Source organism: Jatropha curcas, chromosome 6, assembly GCF_041381405.1.
Source record: "Jatropha curcas cultivar XTBG-Jc1 chromosome 6, XTBG_Jcur_1.0, whole genome shotgun sequence".
Lineage (NCBI taxonomy): Eukaryota > Viridiplantae > Streptophyta > Magnoliopsida > Malpighiales > Euphorbiaceae > Jatropha > Jatropha curcas.
This window is the reverse complement of record NC_143156.1, coordinates 18,312,085-18,334,014: the sequence shown is the minus strand read 5'-3', so window position 1 is coordinate 18,334,014 and position 21,930 is coordinate 18,312,085. Positions and strand designations below refer to the sequence as shown.

Genomic DNA, 21,930 nt, shown 5'->3' with positions numbered 1-21,930 from the left:
TTTGAAGTATTGAATTTGGATTTTTTTGCCAGGTCATATGTATTTTATTATTAGGTTATGCCTTTAAATTTAGCTCGTTGATAGCAAAAAATTTTCATTTATAAAAATAAAGTATGCAGAAGATTACATCTAAATATGGAATTTTAGAAATCATAAACTATAGTGAGTACAAATATTATGTGTTGACAATGGAAATATGGGGCGAGGCAATATCTTGCACCAAAGTGCTTATTATGCTTTTGAGCGGTTTTTCTTCCATGAAAAAATCGATCTTGTAGAGGTAATAGCAGTATATAAAGGAGCATTGGTGCCTTGCCAAATCATAAGTTTGCCATGTTAGGTAGAGAGGAAGCAATGCGCAAGCAAAGATTCAAGCACATGAGTCGGGCATTGTCTCCAATTTAGGAAACTTGGGTGCTTAGTCTGCTTTAAGGCTTTTGGTAATTTGAGGTGTTTAGATTGGTGCTTGAGGCTTTTAAGTAGAGAGGAAGCAATGCGCGAGCCAAAATTTGAGGGCATGATTCGGGCATTACCCCTAGTTTAGAAAACTTGGGTGCTTAAGTCTGCTTTAAGGCTTTTGGTAATTTGAGGTGCTCAAGTTGGTGCTTGAGGCATTAAAGTAGAGAGGAAGCAATGCGCGAGTTAAGATTTGAGGGCATGATTCGGACATTGCCCCCTAGTTTAGGAAACTTGGGTCTTAGGTCTATTTTTAAGGCTTTTGGTATTCTGAGGTGCTTAGGTCGGTGTTTGAGGCTTTTTGGTAAGTGAGAAAATTTTAGTTGGGTACATTTCCTCGGATAAGGGTTGGTGTTTAGATTTAACCACTGGTTGGTGTTTAGGTTACTTCTTGGTCCAGGATATGAAATGCTTGAATCCTTGAATGTCATGCCAAAATGGTTTCATGATGTTCTGGGTGCATATAATCCTAGGGATTGGATCTAGGGTCATTACATGCTTTTAGTGGATTGGTTAAAGGGTCCCATCTGCTAGAGTTGGAATATACCTTGTCATTTGACCATGTCGTATCAAATGGAACGATTGGTACACCAAAACTTTACCCTACTGTAAAGGAACAGAGGTGCGAAGGATTGGGTGAGCAGCTTTCTCGATCCGGGGCAGCTCTGAGGAAGATTGCCCTTAAGTGATAATAGCAACTCGATTTGCTTAATTTTAATGATGGGAAAGGATCCCAAATGATGCATTTGAATGTATTGCAAATGCGATTTCTCAATTAGACCCAAACCGGAGATTTGAAGCCTACTCGGTAGTCCTCTTACTATAGTTTTTAGTTTAAAAATGTTTAAGTCCCCAGCAGAGTTGCCAGCTGTGAGCCCCCTCTCGAGCACCATAGGAAAGATCCGAAGGACAGAGTCAATCCAGACGGGCCCATTGGTCCATTCGTCATGAAAACTGGAGGAACTCCTTATGGTTCCTTTTTGTTTGTTTAGATTGATTGTGGCTCCGTTTAGCGCTTAAGTGTGTCAGGTTGGCTCTTTGGAACGTTTTGACAGGTGTGTGATGTGATAGAGTCGCCACCTTAATTTGTTTTTATTCTCGGAGAAAAGATTAAGGAAAAAATCCCGTGTTGGACTCCATTTTCAATTTGCCTTTTGGATAAAATGCACTAGCCTTAAATTATTGGGTTTGGGGACTAGGTTTTCAGTCTCTTTTGAATTGAATCAATAGTTTGGGTCATAATTTAAAAATCAAAATCATAGTTGATAGCCTCGCAAAGCGGGCAAATCTTGTTATGTTATTTTGATATAAATTGCATGAATGCATGATTGTTTTTGTACATTTTACGTTTGTTCGTGTTGTTTTGTTTCAAAGTGAATTGCAGGAACAAAGTTGGAGCAAAGACTTGTTCTATACAAAAATAGGGCCAAAACAAGAAAAAAAGAAAAGAGAATTCCTTGATCCAGCCCTCGCGCCGCGAGGCAAGTCGCAACAAAGGAAAACGCCCACGTCGCGAGCGCGACATCCACCTATGCGGGCGCGATAAGCAGATGCAAGAGTCAGAAACAATTGGAGCAAAAGTCGCGAGCGCGCCTTCCATCTGCACGGGCGCGAGAATCACTTTTGAGAGGCAGAAGGTTTGCCAGCAAAAGTCGCGAGCGCGACTTCAAGATGCGCGAGCGCGAAAAGAACTTCTGAAAGGCAGAAGCATTTGGAGAAGAAGTCGCGAGCGCGACCTTTACAAGCGCGAGCGCGAGTCGAGATTTCCAGGAGACGTAATTGCTGCCTTTTCATCAGAAAAACATATCTTTTCATGTAAGAGTCGGGACTCTTCCCAAGAGAAGTCACCTGAAGCACCTCTTGGCCAACCAATCACTACCAAAACCACCATCACTCTCCTCCTCTATAAATAGCAATCAAAGTAAAGCAAGACAGATACAGAAGTAATTCTTATTCAGAGTTAGATTCACAAAAACACTTAAATTGTATTAGGAGAAGTGTGTTAGTAGTACTTAGAGCAAGATTGACGAAAGTCACTTGTTATTGATTGTGCCAAGAAACACCAAGAAGTTCCTCGAGGTGTGACGCCCTCCGGAGGCTTGAGTTAGATTCATTCTTTCTCTTGTTTTATAGACTTATTGTATGTTGTTCTTCATAACTCTTCTATGCAAAGCAACAATATTTAATTGGTAGTATTCAATAAAAAATTCTTTAAGTTATCTTTTGGTCTTTGTTTAATCAAAGTTACTAGATTATATTCTCAAAAGGAAATAGTTTAGTAAAGATCAAAGAGATTTAATTTATTGAATTGAATTTGCATATGAATATTTCACTTATTTCTGTTGAAGTTAAAACTGTCTTATTGAAATAATCAAAGAATAAGAATTAGGTTTAATATTCAACAAAATAGGGATTTTATTATATGTAGAAATACATATAATAGAAAGTATAATTCTCTACTGAAAAGTTGAATTATATTATACCATATGTAATTAAAGAATTCTTTATTGTATATTACAAGCTTTCGAATAGAAAAGAGAAAACCCTGTGCATGATTAATTATTCTAAGTATTTTACTACACACTTGTCTTTATGATTAGTTATTCTAAGTATTTAACTACAAACTTATCTTTTAATTTAGTTAAACATTATCCTTAGCATAAATAGAAATCAATCACTTTTGTATTTATTTCTGTAAACACATCATTAAGAATAAAGTAGCAAGTGGACTCAACCCGTTCTTCGTGGGATCGATCTTTTATTACTACGTTGCGATCCGTATACTTGCGGGAACTCAAAAGAGACGCAACAAGTTTTTGGCGCCGTTGCCGGGGAACGGTGTTCTGTCATTTAACGAAATATTCTTATATGTGATTTGCATTTTATTTTAATTAAGATACATACTTATAGTTGATTCAAAATTTTGCAGGAACACATAGTGTACATAACTCATATGCTAAGTACCAGATCCTCAAACAGCGAATTGGAGGATTATCAATCTGAGATTGAACAATTTCTTTCACAACGAAAAAAGAAGAAAAAAAGAAGAAATTCAAGAATCATGGGTGATGGAAATCCGCCACAGAGGTTGATGGACTTTGTGACTCCAAGTTTAAATGGTTCACAAAAGGGAGTAGTACGTCCACCGGTAAATGCTAACCAGTTTGAGATTAAACCGGCTTTATTACAAATGCTCCAAAATAGTGTTCAGTTCTACGGATTACCAAATGAGGATCCTAACTCACATATAGCCAGTTTTCTTGAAATCTGTGATACATTCAAGATGAATTCGGTACCAGCAGATGCCATCAAATTATGTCTATTTCCTTTCACATTGAAAGACAAGGCAAGCTTGGTTGAATTCATTACCACCAAACTCTATCACTACCTGGGAAGAACTAGCCCAAGCCTTCCTGTCAAAGTACTTCCCACTAGCAAAAACCGCTAGGCTTATCAAAGAAATAACCTCATTTACCCAGCATGAAAATGAGTCCCTATATGAAGCATGGGATCGCTATAAAGATCTCCAACGAGTTTGCCCACACCATGGCCTTCCCCAAAATATATTGATTCAAACCTTCTACAATGGGGTGACACCTTCTACAAGAGGAACTATAGATGCCATGGCAGGAGGATCATTAATGAAGAAGATTACTAATGATGCAATTGAGCTACTAGAAAAGATGGCCAACAATAATAGCATATGGCCAACTGAAAGGGCTCAGGTAAGTCATTCTACTACTAGCAGTGAGTCTTCATCTTCTTCAAAGAATTCAGTAAAGAAAGTGCATGAATTAGATCCTTTAACCATGATGCAAGCACAAATTTCTGCTTTGTCTTATAAAATTGATAACTTAAACATAAGTAAATCAACACCTCTTATTTGTGACAATTGCGGTCAAAATGGGCATGTGTCAAATGAATGTAATTATAAGCATCCGAGTATGGAGGAGCAAGTGAATTATGTCTAAGGACAAGTTCGTGGTCCGTACTCACATACTTATAATACTGAAAATCGTAATTATCATAATTCCTTTTGGAGAAATCATGATAATCAGGAAAGGGGCAATCAGGTTAGTCAATCTCAAGATAGGCTGGGACAATTGACTAATAAGCTTGATAAATTTCTAGAGGGATTCAACCAAAAGATGAGTAGTCAAGATGATAGTTTTAAATGGTTAGAGTCAAAGTTTGACAAGTTATTCAAAAATCATTCATCATCCATACATAATTTGGAGGTACAAGTAGGGCAGCTTGCAAGTGCCATTTCATCACGTGAAGTGGGAAATCTTCCTAGTAATACAGAAAAGAATCCTAGGGAGAATGTAAGTGCCATTGCCTTACGAAGTGGAAAAATAGTAGATAAAATAGTTCCTTCGGGTACTGATGTTAATATTTTGAATAATACAACTGTGGAGCCGGTTTGTGAACCGAGCATTGAAGTAAATAGTGCAGGATCAAGAGGACAAGAAACAGGAAAAAATAAGGGGAAGGACAATGATAAAACATATCAATCTAGGCCCCCTTTTCCGCAAAGGCTCAAGAAGCAGGAGCAAGATAAGCAGTTCTTAAATTTTATTGATAAACTGAAAAATTTGCATATCAACATGTCGCTCATGGAAGCTATCACACAAATTCCAAACTACGGTAAGTTCCTTAAAGATTTGATCTCAAAGAAATGTAGTTGGGAAGATGTGTCGACAGTCACTCTAACTGAGGATTGTAGCTCCATAATCTCAAGTAAGTTACCTACTAAACTTAAAGATCCAGGGAGTTTCACTATACCATGCAAATTAGGTAAAGTAGATTTTCCTAGATGTCTATGTGATTTAGGAGCAAGTATTAATTTGATGCCATTATCTCTCTTTAAGAAATTGGGATTAGAGGATGAAGTTAAGAGAACTAATATGGTTTTACAACTTGTTGACCAAACTATTAAAAGACCCTATGGTATCATTGAAGATGTACTTGTTAAGGTTGACAAATTTATTTTTCCAACTGATTTCGTCATACTTGACTTTGTTTATGATAAAAATTGCCCTCTTATTTTAGGAAGACCATTTATGAACACAGGGAGAGCATTAATTGATGTTTCAGAAGGAAAATTAGTCCTTAGGATAGGTGATGATGTCATTGAGTTTCATATAGATAAAGCTATGAAATATCCTATGGATGAGGGAAATTGCATGAGAATTGACATAGTTGATACATGCATACAAGAAATATTTACCCTGGAAGATAATGAAAAATTTGAAGAAGAAAATGTCAATATTGAAGAAGAGGAGTTTATAAATTTAAGACCTGAAATGTTACTTAGGGAGCATGAACCATTACCACCATCAATTGAAGTTCCACCAATAGTAGACCTTAAAGAGTTACCAAGTCATTTGCGATATGCTTTCTTAGGTAAAGATCACACACTTCCTATAATTATTTCTAACAAATTAACTGTAGATCAAGAGAATGATTTATTAAAAATTGTTAGAAATAGGATTAAGAGTATAGGATGACAAATTTCTGACCTTAAGGGGATAAGTCCAAATTGAGTCATGCATTACATCAATCTTGAGGATGGACATATACTTAAGGCAGAAAGACAAAGGAGACTTAATCCTAATATGAAAGAAGTAGTGAAGAAAGAAATTATCAAGTTACTAGATGCAGGAATAATATACCCAATTTCGGATAGCCAATGGGTTAGCCCAATTTAATATGTGCCTAAAAAGGGAGGAATGACTGTAGTAAAAAATGAAAATGGTGAACTAATTCCTACTAGGACCACTACAGGTTGGAGGGTATGTATTGATTATAGAAAACTTAATTCAGCCACCAGAAAAGATCATTTTCCATTACCATTCATAGATCAAATGTTAGAAAGAATTGCTGGTCATGCTTTCTATTGTTTTCTTGATGGATATTCGGGATATTTTCAGATTTATATCTTTCCGAATGACCAAGAGAAAACCACATTTACTTGTCCATTTGGTACATTTGCGTATAGACGCATGCCTTTTGGATTATGCAATGCACCTGCAACATTTCAACGTTGCATGACCGCGATTTTTAATGACTACATAGAAGAAATTATGGATGTCTTTATGGATGACTTTTCTGTGTATGGTGATTCATTTGAAGGTTGTTTGAAAAATCTAGATATTGTATTATCAAGATGTGAAAGTGCTAACTTGGTTTTGAATTGGGAGAAATGCCACTTTATGGTTGATGAGGGCATTGTTTTAGGGCACAAAATAAGTAAGGAAGGAATCCAGACAGATAGGGCAAAGATAGAAGCTATAGAAAAATTACCTCCTCCTACTACGGTTAAAGGTATAAGATCTTTTCTAGGCCATGCAGGATTTTATAGAAGATTTATGAAAAATTTTTCTATCATTGCTAAACCTCTAACTAACTTGTTAAAGATGCATCTTTTAATTTTTTTCCAGAATGTTTAGAAGCTTTTAAAACTTTAAAGAAGGCATTAGTAAGTGCGCCTGTTATAGCAAAACCCAATTGGGGATTACCGTTTGAAATAATGTGTGATGCTAGTGATGTTGCTGTTGGTTGTGTATTAGGCCAAAGACATGAGAAAAAGTTGCATGTAATATACTATGCTAGCCATGTTCTAACTAGTACTCAAATGAATTATACAACTACTGAGAAGGAAATGTTGGCTGTGGTGTATGCATGTGATAAATTCAGATCATACTTGTTAGGAGCAAAAGTCATAATCTATACTGATCATTCTGCATTGAAATACCTGTTTGCTAAAAAAGATGCAAAACCACGTCTTATTCGATGGGTATTATTATTGAAAGAATTTGACATTGAAATTAGAGACAAAAAGGGTTCTGAAAATTTAGTTGCAGATCATTTATCACGTCTGAAAAATGAAGAAGGACCAATAGGAGAAACTACAATTATAAATGAAAGTTTTCCAGATGAGAATTTAATGTTAGTACAACATGTTCACACACCTTGGTATGCTGACATTGCAAATTTTCTAGCTTCTAACATCATACCTCCATATATGACTTATGCACGAAAGAAGAAGTTCTATGCAGATGCTAAAAATTTCTTATGGGATGAACCATTCTTGTTTAAGATATGTATGGACGGTATGATTAGAAGATGTGTAGGGGAAACAGAAATACAAGATATACTTATGCATTGTCATTCTAGTCCATATGGAGGGCATCATGGAGCAAATAGAACTGCTTCAAAGGTTTTGGAAAGTGGTTTTTATTGGCCCACTCTATTCCACGATGCTCGTATATTTGTCTCTCATTGTGACAGGTGTCAAAGGGTTGGCAACATAAGTCGAAAAGATGAAATGCCTTTATCCAACATACTCGAGGTAGAGATATTCGATGTATGGGGAATAGACTTCATGGGACCATTCCCTATTTCACAGGGTAAAAGTTATATCTTAGTAGCTGTTGACTATGTTTCCAAGTGGGTGGAAGCACAAGCTTGTGTCACAAACAACGCCAATACAATGGTCAAATTCTTAAAAGCATTATTTACCAGATTTGGGGTTCCAAGAGCAGTTATAAGTGACGGAGGTACGCACTTTTTAAATAAATCGTTTGAAAGCCTCTTGAGGAAGTATGGAGTACATCACAAGGTATCTACCCCATATCATCCACAAACTAGTGGTCAAGTGGAAATTTCAAACCGTGAGCTTAAGTGGATCTTGGAAAAAACTGTCAATTCATCACGAAAGGATTGGTCACTTAAACTCGATGACGCACTCTGGGCATATAGAACGGCATTTAAGACACCAATTGGGATGTCTCCATACCGTTTAATTTATGGTAAGGCATGTCACCTACCCCTAGAATTGGAATATAAAGCATATTGGGCAATAAAGTCTTTAAATTTTGATTTAAGCAAGGCTGGTTACAAAAGGAAACTTCAGTTAAATGAACTTGATGAGATCAGATTATTAGCATATGAAAATGCCAAGTTATACAAGGAAAGAACTAAGAAATGGCATGATAATCAAATTCGAATCAAATCATTTAAAGAAGGAGATCAAGTGTTATTATTCAATTCAAGACTACGCCTATTTCCTGGAAAATTGAAATCTAGATGGAGTGGACCATTTGAGGTAACCAAAGTCGCAGAACATGGAGCATTAGAATTGAAGAATCTATCTAATGGTTCTACATTCATGGTAAATGGACAACGGTGTAAGCTTTATTTGGGTAATAGGATTGATGATCCATCGCAGGTAACATTTTGAATCGATTTCATAAGAATGTATAATTTCAATAACTACTTAATATACTTTGTTTATTATAATGTATTATTTGATTATTTGTTTTAATCAATTTTTTTTTTTTAAAAAAAGGGAAACCCATCAAAAATCAAGTGTGCAGGGAATTCTATTTTGCAGGAAACCAAACTCGCGAGCGCGACATCTATCTGCGTGAGCGCGAATTCTCCACAAGGGAAGTCAGAAGCTTCAAGATCCCCATTCGCGATCGCGACATCTATCTGTGCGAGCGCGAGTTCTTGCAAACCAAGTCAGAAACAAGGAGATACACTCTCGCGATCGTGATAATACCAAACAAGGGCGCGATTAGGACACAAGGAGGATAGGGGCAAGAGAAGAACCATTCGCGAACGCAAAGTTGCAGACGCGATCGCGACTCCAGAAAAATTCCTGGAGCGATTCCACAAATTTTTGGCGCAACTTCCTAACGGTCAGAAATTCTCAACTGCCCTCTCACATTCCAATCAATTCTTCTCCTTCCCAAGGCATTCAAACCTACAAAAACTGCAAATACCCTTTCAAATCCAATCAAAACTCTTCCTTTTCAACTTCCCCATTAACTACTCAACCCTATCCTTCCCTAAATTCCTCTATATAAGAAATTCAATTCCCTTCTTTACAAACCCCCAAACTTTGTCACTACAAAACCAATTCCCAGCAACCCTCTTTTCTGAGTATCTTAAACGACAATATCTCCATCCACACTCACACCATGCCATTCAAACAAAAAGCCAGGAAGAACAAGGAAGGATCTTTCTCCTCTGCACCAGCACGAAAGGATTTGGCCACCAGATTTAAGGCTCCTTTCCCCATATATACTATGGAGGAAGGGGAACGCTACACACGTCTTGCCAAGTGCACTTTCACAGGTATGTATCTTCTTGACCAACCCTTTTTACAGACTACTGGCATTTTAGAGAAAGTGTAGGAATATTTGAAAACTCTAAATTTTGAAATATTTAGTCAATTACAAATCCCTGAAAATGCTAAAATAAGTTTAGAGTTATTGACTACTATTGATTGGGTGGATGATAATGAAATGGCCATCAAATTTAGAGTGGATGGAGAAGAATTAACTGTGGGATATGGTAAAATGCATGAATGGTTAGGATTCCCCAAAAGTGGATGTGCTCCTAAACTGAAAGGATGGAATGCATCTTCCGTTTGGGAAATACTAACGGGGCAATCAACTTTTACTCCCCGAAATGCTGGAAATAAATGGATAAAAGATGAGAGTATTTTATACCTACAGAAGTATTTGTGTTATGCCTTGTTTGGACGGGTGGAAGCATCCAAAGTCCAAACAAGAGATTTGTTTGTGTTGGACTGTATTTTGCAGGGAAAACGAGTGGACGTTGCAGGAATAATACTTGATACAATATACAACGCCTCTCATCATCAAGGCAAAGTTACTTTAGGAGTGGGTAGTTTGGCACCTATCTTGGCATATGTTGCTCGAATGCCTATTCCACCTTATCAGCCCCAACCTACAGACACTTTTCGGTATATGGATGGCACATTCTTGAAAAAGACAGGTTTGGTTGAAGAAGTAAAAACTGGCAGCACAGTTCTTTATCGTTGGAAGCCATGGGAAACAAGAGTCGGGCAAAGCGATCGTAATGAAGGAACCTCTAATGCACAAACACAAAGACAGCGGAAAGGCAAAGCGCCAGTCACATCATCTTCTCATGCGGAAGAAGAAGAAGATGAAGTTGCCGGATGGAAGCAAGCGTTGGGTAAAGTGGAAGCTTTACAGCAATCGCAGGAAACCTTGCAAGTTACTGTTCTTGACATGGGACAAAAACTGCATACAATCCAGAAAAACCACGAACGGATGGAACGGAAGTGGATGAAATATTTCCACCATCAAAACATCGAATTCACTCCATCACCTCCGGGTTCTCCAGAGGCCTAAGGTTTTTCTATCCCTTTTTAGTTTTCTTTTTATTTTTTTAGTATTTGTATGTGTTATTGCATGTGTTGTGTTTTCTTTGCATTTCTCATCCCACAATGAGGACATTGTGTCTTTTAAGTGTGGGGGAGACTTACATTTTATTATCTTTTATTATCTCAGTTCATAAAAAAAAAAAAAATTGTGACAATTAAAAAAGTCAACTTCTTTGCCTTAGTTCAATGTTTCAGTCTCTACATGTTGATTTGTTTGTATTTTGCTTGTTGAAATAGAAGTCTTGAATAATATACCATGGTTAGAGAGATTGAATGCTTATATGAACTTAGGTATTGATATTTTACATATGACATTTTAAAATTTTTCAAATAGCACAATTTAATCTTTAGTTAATTATCTAGACATTATCTTATGTTTTAGAAAAGCTTGAATCCTGCCTTGAATGAAGAATAGGAAGCAAATAAAATTAAATACTTGTATGTTTCAAATCAATAAAGGATGAAGGTATGTTCAAGAGAGAAAAATATACGATAGGGGAATAACGGAAAATCGTTTTAAAAATAAAAGTGGTATGGAGCATAAAATGCAACCACTTATCATTTACATTCCCACCTACCTAGAAGAAAAATGGTAAGCAAAAGAAAAATGTGGTATGGAGCATAAAATGCAACCACAAAAATTAAAAAAAAAAAAAGTGGTATGGAGCATAAAATGCAACCACTTAGTGAGATAGAAATAAGACTACCTAAAAATGCCTTGAGATAAGAAACAATACATGTATGCTATCTAAAGTACTTCCTATTCTTTGCATTCTAAGGATGGAGGATTGCCTATCTCATTTCTTAAAATGGCTAGATTTCTTATACTTTAGATTTTTGTTTGCTATGTTTGAAATTTTTAGATGTCATATTCATTTACACTACTTGGTTCATAAAACACATAAATCTCTTATCTTTGGTAGATTACTTAAGAAGTCTAAATCAATGAATAAAAACAAACATGATCAACATGAAGTTCAAAAAGAAGGATAAATATTTTGCTTAGGGACAAGCAAAGAGCTAAGTGTGGGGGAATTGATAGCCTCGCAAAGCGGGCAAATCTTGTTATGTTATTTTGATATAAATTGCATGAATGCATGATTGTTTTTGTACATTTTACGTTTGTTCGTGTTGTTTTGTTTCAAAGTGAATTGCAGGAACAAAGTTGGAGCAAAGACTTGTTCTATACAAAAATAGGGCCAAAACAAGAAAAAAAGAAAAGAGAATTCCTTGATCCAGCCCTCGCGCCGCGAGGCAAGTCGCAACAAAGGAAAACGCCCACGTCGCGAGCGCGACATCCACCTACGCGGGCGCGATAAGCAGATGCAAGAGTCAGAAACAATTGGAGCAAAAGTCGCGAGCGCGCCTTCCATCTGCACGGGCGCGAGAATCACTTTTGAGAGGCAGAAGGTTTGCCAGCAAAAGTCGCGAGCGCGACTTCAAGATGCGCGAGCGCGAAAAGAACTTCTGAAAGGCAGAAGCATTTGGAGAAGAAGTCGCGAGCGCGACCTTTACAAGCGCGAGCGCGAGTCGAGATTTCCAGGAGACGTAATTGCTGCCTTTTCATCAGAAAAACATATCTTTTCATGTAAGAGTCGGGACTCTTCCCAAGAGAAGTCACCTGAAGCACCTCTTGGCCAACCAATCACTACCAAAACCACCATCACTCTCCTCCTCTATAAATAGCAATCAAAGTAAAGCAAGACAGATACAGAAGTAATTCTTATTCAGAGTTAGATTCACAAAAACACTTAAATTGTATTAGGAGAAGTGTGTTAGTAGTACTTAGAGCAAGATTGACGAAAGTCACTTGTTATTGATTGTGCCAAGAAACACCAAGAAGTTCCTCGAGGTGTGACGCCCTCCGGAGGCTTGAGTTAGATTCATTCTTTCTCTTGTTTTATAGACTTATTGTATGTTGTTCTTCATAACTCTTCTATGCAAAGCAACAATATTTAATTGGTAGTATTCAATAAAAAATTCTTTAAGTTATCTTTTGGTCTTTGTTTAATCAAAGTTACTAGATTATATTCTCAGAAGGAAATAGTTTAGTAAAGATCAAAGAGATTTAATTTATTGAATTGAATTTGCATATGAATATTTCACTTATTTCTGTTGAAGTTAAAACTGTCTTATTGAAATAATCAAAGAATAAGAATTAGGTTTAATATTCAACAAAATAGGGATTTTATTATATGTAGAAATACATATAATAGAAAGTATAATTCTCTACTGAAAAGTTGAATTATATTATACCATATGTAATTAAAGAATTCTTTATTGTATATTACAAGCTTTCGAATAGAAAAGAGAAAACCCTGTGCATGATTAATTATTCTAAGTATTTTACTACACACTTGTCTTTATGATTAGTTATTCTAAGTATTTAACTACAAACTTATCTTTTAATTTAGTTAAACATTATCCTTAGCATAAATAGAAATCAATCACTTTTGTATTTATTTCTGTAAACACATCATTAAGAATAAAGTAGCAAGTGGACTCAACCCGTTCTTCGTGGGATCGATCTTTTATTACTACGTTGCGATCCGTATACTTGCGGGAACTCAAAAGAGACGCAACAATAGTTTTTCATGAATGTCAATATTATTGATGCATGATCATACTATTAATGCATGACAATTATCGACAAAACATTAAAAGCCTAAATTATTGGAAAAGCATGTAATTCGGATGGGAGCCCGACTCTAGCCTCGTTTATCGAGGATTCTACGTCGTGCGATACATTCCCCTAAATTTCCACCGGTCAGATTGGTCGGGGGCTCGCTACCTAGGCTGAAATCCGTAGGTATGCCTACGTACCTCATTTGGATGAGGATCAAGGTACAAGGAGTTCTACCATTGATTAAGATGGAAAGGTTTCAAAGGTGCCACTCGGGGAGTGGGCTTATAGGGTGCCAGACGGACTGGGCTTTTGTTAGAGAACTAGTTTTATGGTTTTGTTGGACGGACCGGGCTTGGCAATTTATAACATATCAGATGGACCGGGCTTAATTGACCAAGTCTGAGTTTAGTGATTATAACCTAGTGCTTGTGATGCGGCCGGATCGGAACTCCACGATGTTAATCGACCAAGGAGGTCAAGTCTTCCTCCAAATAAAGCTTAGGTAGGGTACGAGGACCCAAGGACCCGATTTATAATCTTATATTATACTAGTGTTAATTAACGAATTTTTAATTAATTCTTAAATTAATTAATAATAAATTAATTAACTAATAGCTTTGGTCTAAGGAAGACTGTGAACCCCTACCCCAAATACCAAGGCATATGAATGCATGTGACTAAGGGCATAAATGCACGTGAATGTATGAGTCGCCACCTTGTTTAATTATTTTAGGGTAAACTAGGAAAAAACCCTAAGTTGACTCCGATTTTTAATTAACCTAATTACTAGGTTAATTATCCCAATGTTTAAGGCATGATCTACGAACCCGAGGTGGATCCCGAGACTATGTCATGCTGATGAGCTAACCAAAACAATGAATGCTTTGCAGGGTAAATGATGTAGTTGGACCAATAAAAAAGTTTAAGCGATTTCGACTTGCCGCCCGGGGTTAAATCCCAAACGTGCCTACGTACTTCCGTTTGAATGGAAGATCAAAGTCAACGTAGTTCGATAGGCCTCTTTTAGAGGGCTTTGAATGGGGATGCTTTATGCATGAGTGTGTGTATGCTTTGTGCATTTGTTTAGGCATTTTGCCTGAAAATTGATTGATTTTTAGGCATTTGATGCCAAAAATGTTAATTTTAAGGCTTTTGGCCCAAAAGAATGATTTAGGCAATTGTTGCCAAAAAATGATGTGATTTAGGCGATTGTCGCCAAAATTGATTATTTGAAGGCTTTTAGCCAAAAAGGTTGATTTAGGCAATTTATTGCCAAAAGTTGATGATTGGGCGATTGTCGCCAAAATTGATTTATTCGAAAGCTTTTAGCCAAAAAAAAGGTTGATTAATTTAAGGCATTTTGCCAAAGAATTGATTTAAGCGATTTGTCGCTGAAAATAGTTAATCTAATTTATAGGCAATGTGTTTGCCAAAAATTGATTAACTGGATTATAATGTAGGCAATTTTATTGCCAAGAAAAACGTGTTTGAATTAAGGCCTTTTAGTCACAATTATTGATTAATTGGACTTAAGCCGGATTTGTTCGAAATAAAGGCAATTTCACCATAGTTATTGATTAACTAGGTTTTTTAGCCAATATTGTCGGATTTAAGCTTAACACCACGATTATTGATTAACCGGGCATTTAGCCTAAATTTGTTTACTTGAAGCAATTTGTTTGCCTAATGATGACATGGATGGCATTTATGCAGTTGTAGAGTTATTAGGAGTAGAAGAGAAGCATGCATGAAGTGCTAAAATTAAATAGGCAGAGTTTAGTTCATGTACCTGATTTAATCGTCGACCGCTTCTTAACTCCAGGTTAAGCTCCTCGTTAAGGGAATATTAATTAATTTGATTTTAATGACCACTTAACAAAGCAAGAAAGCGATTAAAGCTAAACTAAAATGCAGAAAAGCAGTAAAGAATCGCAAGGAGCGTAGGGGAGAAGGAGCGTCCGTCAACACAGACTGAGTGAGTTGAAAGGTCACACCGGGCCTGTATTTATAGGCGAAACGGACTGTTTCGGCGGCCGGGCCGCCGGAGCTCGGCGGTTCTGCTGATTTTTCGTTCCGGAGGCTTTTTCGGGAGTTTCGGACCTTCGAAAAATATTTCGGGACCAGTTCCGTGATCCTCGCGACGCCCCGGACGTTTCAAGTACCATATTGGCATACTTCCGGTGAACTTCCAAAATGGCCTCGGTCCGGCCGGACCGCTTGCAGTCCAAAAAAAAGGCTTTTTCGGGAGTTCCAGACCTCCGAAAATTATTCCGGGACCAGTTCTACGATCCTCGTAATTTTTCGGACGTTTTAAGTACCATATTGGTATACTTCCAGTAAATTTCCAAAATGGCCTCCAGTCCGGTCGGACTATTTGCAGTCCGAGAAAAATGGCTTTTTGAGCCTCAAGATTTGAGTATTCACAAAGACCAAAGTGTAAATGAATGTTGAAAGGATCGACTTTTGAATGCTAAGTCGGGCCTTAACTCATCTAAGGAAGAAAAGCAAGGTCGGACTATATTGCCTTAGAATCGTAAAAGGAAGAATGAGAGTCGTTGAAGTTTGAGAAGTGCTCAATCAAGAAACAAGAGGTGCTTGAAATGAGGGGGAAGTGCCATATTTATAAGCCAAGGGGTGCTGAGTCAAGGGCATTGCGGTATCGAAGTCCCCTTTTTCGATACTGAAGTGCGCCTTTTTGGTATCGATTAGGGCCTTCGGTACATGCCATTTTGGCACTAATTGATCGGCGCCGGTGAGGAGGTTGTCGGCGTCGATCAGGGAAAATTATTGCCTTGCCCCTGCCCTTTGATTTTATGGTTTTTGGGCTTCCGGAGGTCCATTTGAGGCCCAAACAACGTCCAATCGAGTTGATTCTTGCACTGTTGGAACCATAGCAGAATTTCCTAGAGCTTGATTCTAAAATCATGGTCAACAGCTTGTCCCCTTCGGGGGATCGGAGCCGATCAATGCCTGATCTTCCTAACTTCGATTTCAGCACTTCTAAAAGGAATTTTGGTTTGAGAACCATACTTGGCAAATCATGGTGATGTTTGGAACTTTATGTGTAAATCTCGGCTTATTTCGAGAGTATTTTTGTAGAACCGGTCCGGTTCATTTGATTTTTTGAGCCGGTCCGATTTGTCTGATGTTTGGCAAATCAGAAGGTACGACTGTGTTTGAAATTTTGTTACGAACATTTTGACTATAACTGTGCATCATTCTGAATCTGGATGAGTTCTGAGAAGCCTGATTTTTTTGGGTAAGGGCAAAGTCCGCCCTCTCCTTTTCCTATAAATAGGGGAGGGGGGTGAGCTTCAGGAGCCCACATTTGCTTACCTCTCCCTTGCTTCCTCTCTAAAATTCTGACTTTGCTATTCTTTTGGAAATGGCTCAACAACCAAGACTTGCGCCTATCACAACTTTGGGTGACATGGAGTTCACATCGAGGGATCAGAGTACCCACATCTCGGTTCTCGCCCAGAGCACGATATTTTCTTATTGGTCCTTGAACTTCTAAAATTTTGCAATTTAGTCCCCAATTGTGCACTTACTTAAATTTAAATCTTCTTTGAGCATCAGCTGATATGCATGACCTGTAGGAGAAGAAGTACTCAATGTTAGGGGGCCTAAGTCGACTAGGCAAGAATTTTGCAACTTGGTCCTTGAACTTTGGGCAAATTACTTTTTGGTCCTAAAGCCTGTTCGGCTTAGATTTTTTATCTGATTTCGGCTTTGATTAAGGCCGTAACCTCCTAAGGCCCTATAGGCAGCCCCGGTCGAAGTCTGATTGTAATTTGCCGTTTTGATCTTATGTTTTGGAAGAATTACCACTTTGTCCCTGTGGTATGTTTTTAGCTCTGGTTGGAGTTGTAACCTCCTGTGACCTTATGGATAGACTTGAGAGGAGTTTGATAGGTTTGAAAACCTTGATCCGAGTCTGATAACCTTTGTAATTGGTCTGAAAACCCTGTTCTGAGTCTAAAAACTCCTACAATTGGTCTAAAAACCCCATTTTGAGTCTAAAAACTTTTGTAATTGGTTTGAAAATCCTACTTTAAGTCTGAAAATTCTATAGTTGGTCTGAAAACCCTGCTTTAAGTCAAACTTCTATAGTTGGTCTGAAAACCCTGTTTTAAGTCTAAAAACTTCTATAATTGATCTGAAAATCATGTTTGAAGATGTTTGTGTTTAGTTTGTCTACTTATTACTTTCCTGCATGAAATGTTAGTTTTGCTACATTGACATTGTTTTTGCACTGAAATGCGTGTTAGTGAGCTCATTTAACACATCCATAAGTGGTGAGGTTCTAAGTTCTTAGAATAAACGTTTGTGCGTTTTTGTGCCTGTGCGTGTACCTGGTAGGCCAACATTCATTCCTGTGGCCGCGGAAGGACCTGGGTGCTCTAGGGAGTGTCATCGGGAGACATCCGACTGTCGGCGACATGATAGCTCCTATTAGGCTGTACTTGTTTGCTGCGGTGGAGTTTGGTAACACTTGTCGTCCATTATGGCGGGCACCGGTGGAGAGTTGGTGGGACACGATTGACAACTTCCACACAGCCATTAGGGAGTGGACTATCACTCCCTTCGAGTTTGTCATGTTGACAGGGATCCACTTCGATTCTCGCCCGCTGGACGTGGATTCTGCCATGGTCAATCCTAAGCATTTAGCTGACTTGATCGAATTCACGCTGACACTCACGGGGGGTCTGTACCGCCGTGGTACTCCTAAAGAGCTATTGAGGGACTTGAGCTGGGTAGAGGGAGATATGGCTACTACTGACTGATTGACCTATGCATGCCTCCTTCTAATCTTAGGGTGCACCATTGCACATGACTTGGGGATCACATGGATCTTGCCTTTGTGTAGTCTCTAGTAGACCTGAGCTTGCCAGGGAGTATGAATGGGATGGTGCCTTTATGGCATCCATGTATCATGACATGAGTCAGTGCAGTCGCCATGTTCGGATTGGCTTAGGAGGTACTGTAGCTATTTGGGAGGTACGTTTTCTAACTGTTCCCTATTTTTCCTTTGAGCTGATTTTTCTTGCCTTCACCTTCTTGACCCTCTGTTTTGCAGGCTTGGGCTTTTCTACTTTTCCCATTCATTGCTCCCGTTCTGACATAGGACATACAGTGGGAGATCCCGGCGACGAGCCGTTTTAGACCGACTTTGATAGAGCGGCATGTTAACTTGATCCTGAGGAGGAATTCAATGAGCTGTCCATAGCTTAGGTGAGTTTCCAACGACTTGTAGATCATCGTTCTTGTCAAGGTCTGATTCTGACATTAAGAGGTGTCATTTAATTTTGCAGTCGGTATTCGTATGTTCCAGTATTTCCTGGTGACGGGACTTTTTCACAAGCGTACGAAATCGCAACAAGTAATAAAGAATGAGTAGAGTATCGTCCCACGAAGATTGTATAACAAGTACCAAAATTGTGTTAACCTACTATTATTTAGACGACAATAAGAAGAATTATTTTAAGAAATTAAATTAAAAGAAATAAAAGAGAATAGAAAGAAATCAAGCAAGAGAATTTGATGAAAAGAAATGAAGGATTAAAAACTACTAGGGATTTTGACTTCACTTAATTCTATCTAATTTATTCTATTAGTTTGATAATCAATTTTAATTGTTCAAGTAGGAAAAACAACCTAAAATTACTAACAAGCTGTCCCGATGTATTGTTAGCTATTTTAACCCGGTCTAATTACCTATCTTTCAAGCATTGATGTTCATGCAAGCAGCACGGACTAGAACTGATGTTCTCGGCCCAAGGCAAAATCTGATCTTTAGCACGAGCGTGCTATATGGCACAGCTTAGGCGTGCTAGGCTCTGAGTCCCCAAGGTGGCTGCAGTATGGGCCGTGCTTGGATGAGCACCCTCAGAGATTAATAGCTTCTTGTGGCACGGGTGTGCTGATACGCACAGCTGGGGCATGTTGGCCTCTGAGTCTTCAAAGTAGTTACAGCATGGGCCATGCTGGGGTGAGCATGCTCAGAGATCGACGACCTCTTGTAGCATGGGCGTGCTCTCTAGCACGGCTTGGGCGTGCTAGCCTTTGAACCTCTGTTGAATTGAACATAGCACGGGGTTGCTAGATAACACACCCAGGGCATACCAGCCGTTTTGCTTAGGAACACTCTTTTGTATATTTTTGGCTAGTTTTCTATGGAAATGCTGTAAAATTCCTCGAGATCAAGTGAAATATGATTCAAGAAAGCTTTAAACAAAAACATAAATAAAACTAAATAAAAACTAATTAAAGGAATTAAAAGTAGTAAAAATCCTAATAAAAACTATATTAAAAATACTATAAAAATAACATCTATCACCTTGATACTCCCCTGGAGGGAAATCTGTTACATGCTTGGGAGATGAAGCACTCTTGAGTCCTTTTGAGGTGTGGGGTGATCCTGTGCTATTATCTGGGTGAGCAGGTTTACCATTAGGTGATGGGCCTGTACTGGATACTAGGTAACCCTCCAGTGGATATGTTGGATGGCATAGGCATAGTGGACTAGCTGAGAAGGCGAGGGGAGATCCTTGAGACCTTCCTCCTCCTGGGGGAGACCTATGCTGACTAGGTAGCCTCTACTTTGGCTACTAGGGTGGAGCCTTCCCCAGACAGGACTTCGGGCACTGAGACTAGGACAGTGTCCCACAGACAGAGTAGCGGGGCTAAGTCAGAGGAGCAGTTTGACTTCGAGATAGACCCTGAGACAATCTTTAATGTGGCAGAGGGCATGGGAGCTAGATTTGGTCCTACCGGTCACCCTTTGGCTCCATTAGGACTTCCGTAACAGCTGGACTTCATCTTCTGGTCATGCCCTTGCTTCTGGGGCCTCTCGATTCAGTTGACTTCCTTTTTGCCTGCGGCCAGAGTCACAGAGGAGAGTGCCCTACTTCGATTTATGGAGGACAACTCATTTTGAGGTGCCGAGGATTTTGCCTGACGATTGGCTAGAGTATCCCACTGATGAGCTAGTAAGTTTCCTCTCTTTTTTCCTTCTTATTTCTTATTTTCTATTGACCCTCAGTGTTTGTTACTGACTCTTTTCTATTTTTCTACAGCCAACCCTTGAGTGGGCTTAGGAGATTTCCATTGCTGTAGGGCACCTTCGGATAGCTCTCTCTGATTCCCTTACCAAGGAGAGCATTGCCAATGCAAAGCTAGCGGAGAGGGAGGGGCGCCCGAAGAAATGTGGACAGTAGTATCGCCCTTTAGATTAGCGTACCTTTGTTGGCCTTGATGGCCGTATCAATACATTTTTCGGTGGGTGCTGCTCTGGTTTAGGCATCAAACATATTTATTATAGGATCTGTTGTCGTTTCTATGTTTGTGGGAATTTCTGTTCACTTTGCACAACCTGCTTATTTTATCTGTCTACATCGGATGCTTAGTTTATAGCTGCACGAATTGCCTGTTCTGAGTGAGTTTATGTTGGGATAAGGGTGGCCACGGTTCCAGAACCGTCGGTTTCGGTTCTGGTTCCAAAAAATTTAGAACCAGAATTGAATCGAAAATTAACGGTTTCGGTTATGGTTTGGAACCGAACGGTTTCGATTCCTCAATGGTTCCACAATTGAAGGTTTCGGACCGATTTCGGTTGGTTTTGGACGATTTCGGCTGGTTTCAGATGGAACTAGAACCGGCGGTTCTGACTGGAGCTGAAACTGCCAGTTCACTGTTCGAAAAATGGTGGAACCGGAACTGAACCAGTTTGGACTGGTTCCGGTTCGGACCGATTTCAGTTCGCACCGGTTCCCACACGTTCGGAACCGATGGTTCTAGTTCTGAAAACTAGATTTTGGTCACCCCTAATGTTGGATGCCTAATTTATAACTGCACTGATTGCTTGTTTTGAATGGGACTGCAATGAATGCTTGTTTATTGCATTTGATATGGAAGTTACACTGATTGCCTGTCTTGAATTTTCTGATTTGGCGCTGGTTGCACTGTTCATACTAAATCTATAATGAATGCTTATTTTTCGAGCTTTATACTGACCGCCTGTCTTGTTGTGGTTGCACTGAATGGCTGTTCATATTGTTTCATTTGAAAACTACACTAACTGCCTATTTTGAAACTCATCTGAGTTGAGCCCGCACTGAATTGCACTAACTGCCTGTTTTGAATTTGCATTGAATCCTTGTTCTGAGCTTGCACTGAATTGCCTATTTCTTAATCTGAATTGCATCTGCACTAGATTAGATTGAGATTTGCACTGGCTGCCTATTCTGAACTTGTACTGACTGCCTGATTCTTGATTTGAATGATATCTATACTAAATTATATTGGGATTTGCACTGGCTACCTGTTCTGAACTTGCACTGAATTGCACTAAAAGTTGCACTGAACAGCTTGTTTTCTTGCGGTTGCACCAAACTGCCCATTCCGATTCCTTTTGACCCCATCCCTAAAAGTCATGGTTAGTTAAAACAAAAAATTTATACATGATGCATGAGTGCCATTTCTGATAATTTGGCTTAATTTTTGAGAGAGTGCTGGTAGGGGATATGGGCCTGGTTTGCCAGCATCGATAGTTTTTGAAAGTTGTACTGGCTTTTGAGTAAAACTCATTGATTTTGCAGCACGGAAAACACCGACTTTTGAG

General features: G+C 38.7%; 1 non-coding gene and 1 pseudogene across 1 annotated transcript; one reads left to right on the top strand and one right to left on the bottom strand.

Annotated features, from left to right (window-relative positions):
• The first annotated feature begins 3,517 nt into the window (after positions 1 to 3,517).
• Positions 3,518 to 6,167, top strand: LOC149495648 (uncharacterized; annotated as a pseudogene).
• Positions 3,903 to 4,009, bottom strand: LOC149495649 (small nucleolar RNA R71). Its single transcript, XR_016321546.1, has one exon. It is a non-coding gene; the product is annotated as a small nucleolar RNA R71 (small nucleolar RNA).
• Positions 6,168 to 21,930: the final 15,763 nt, after the last annotated feature.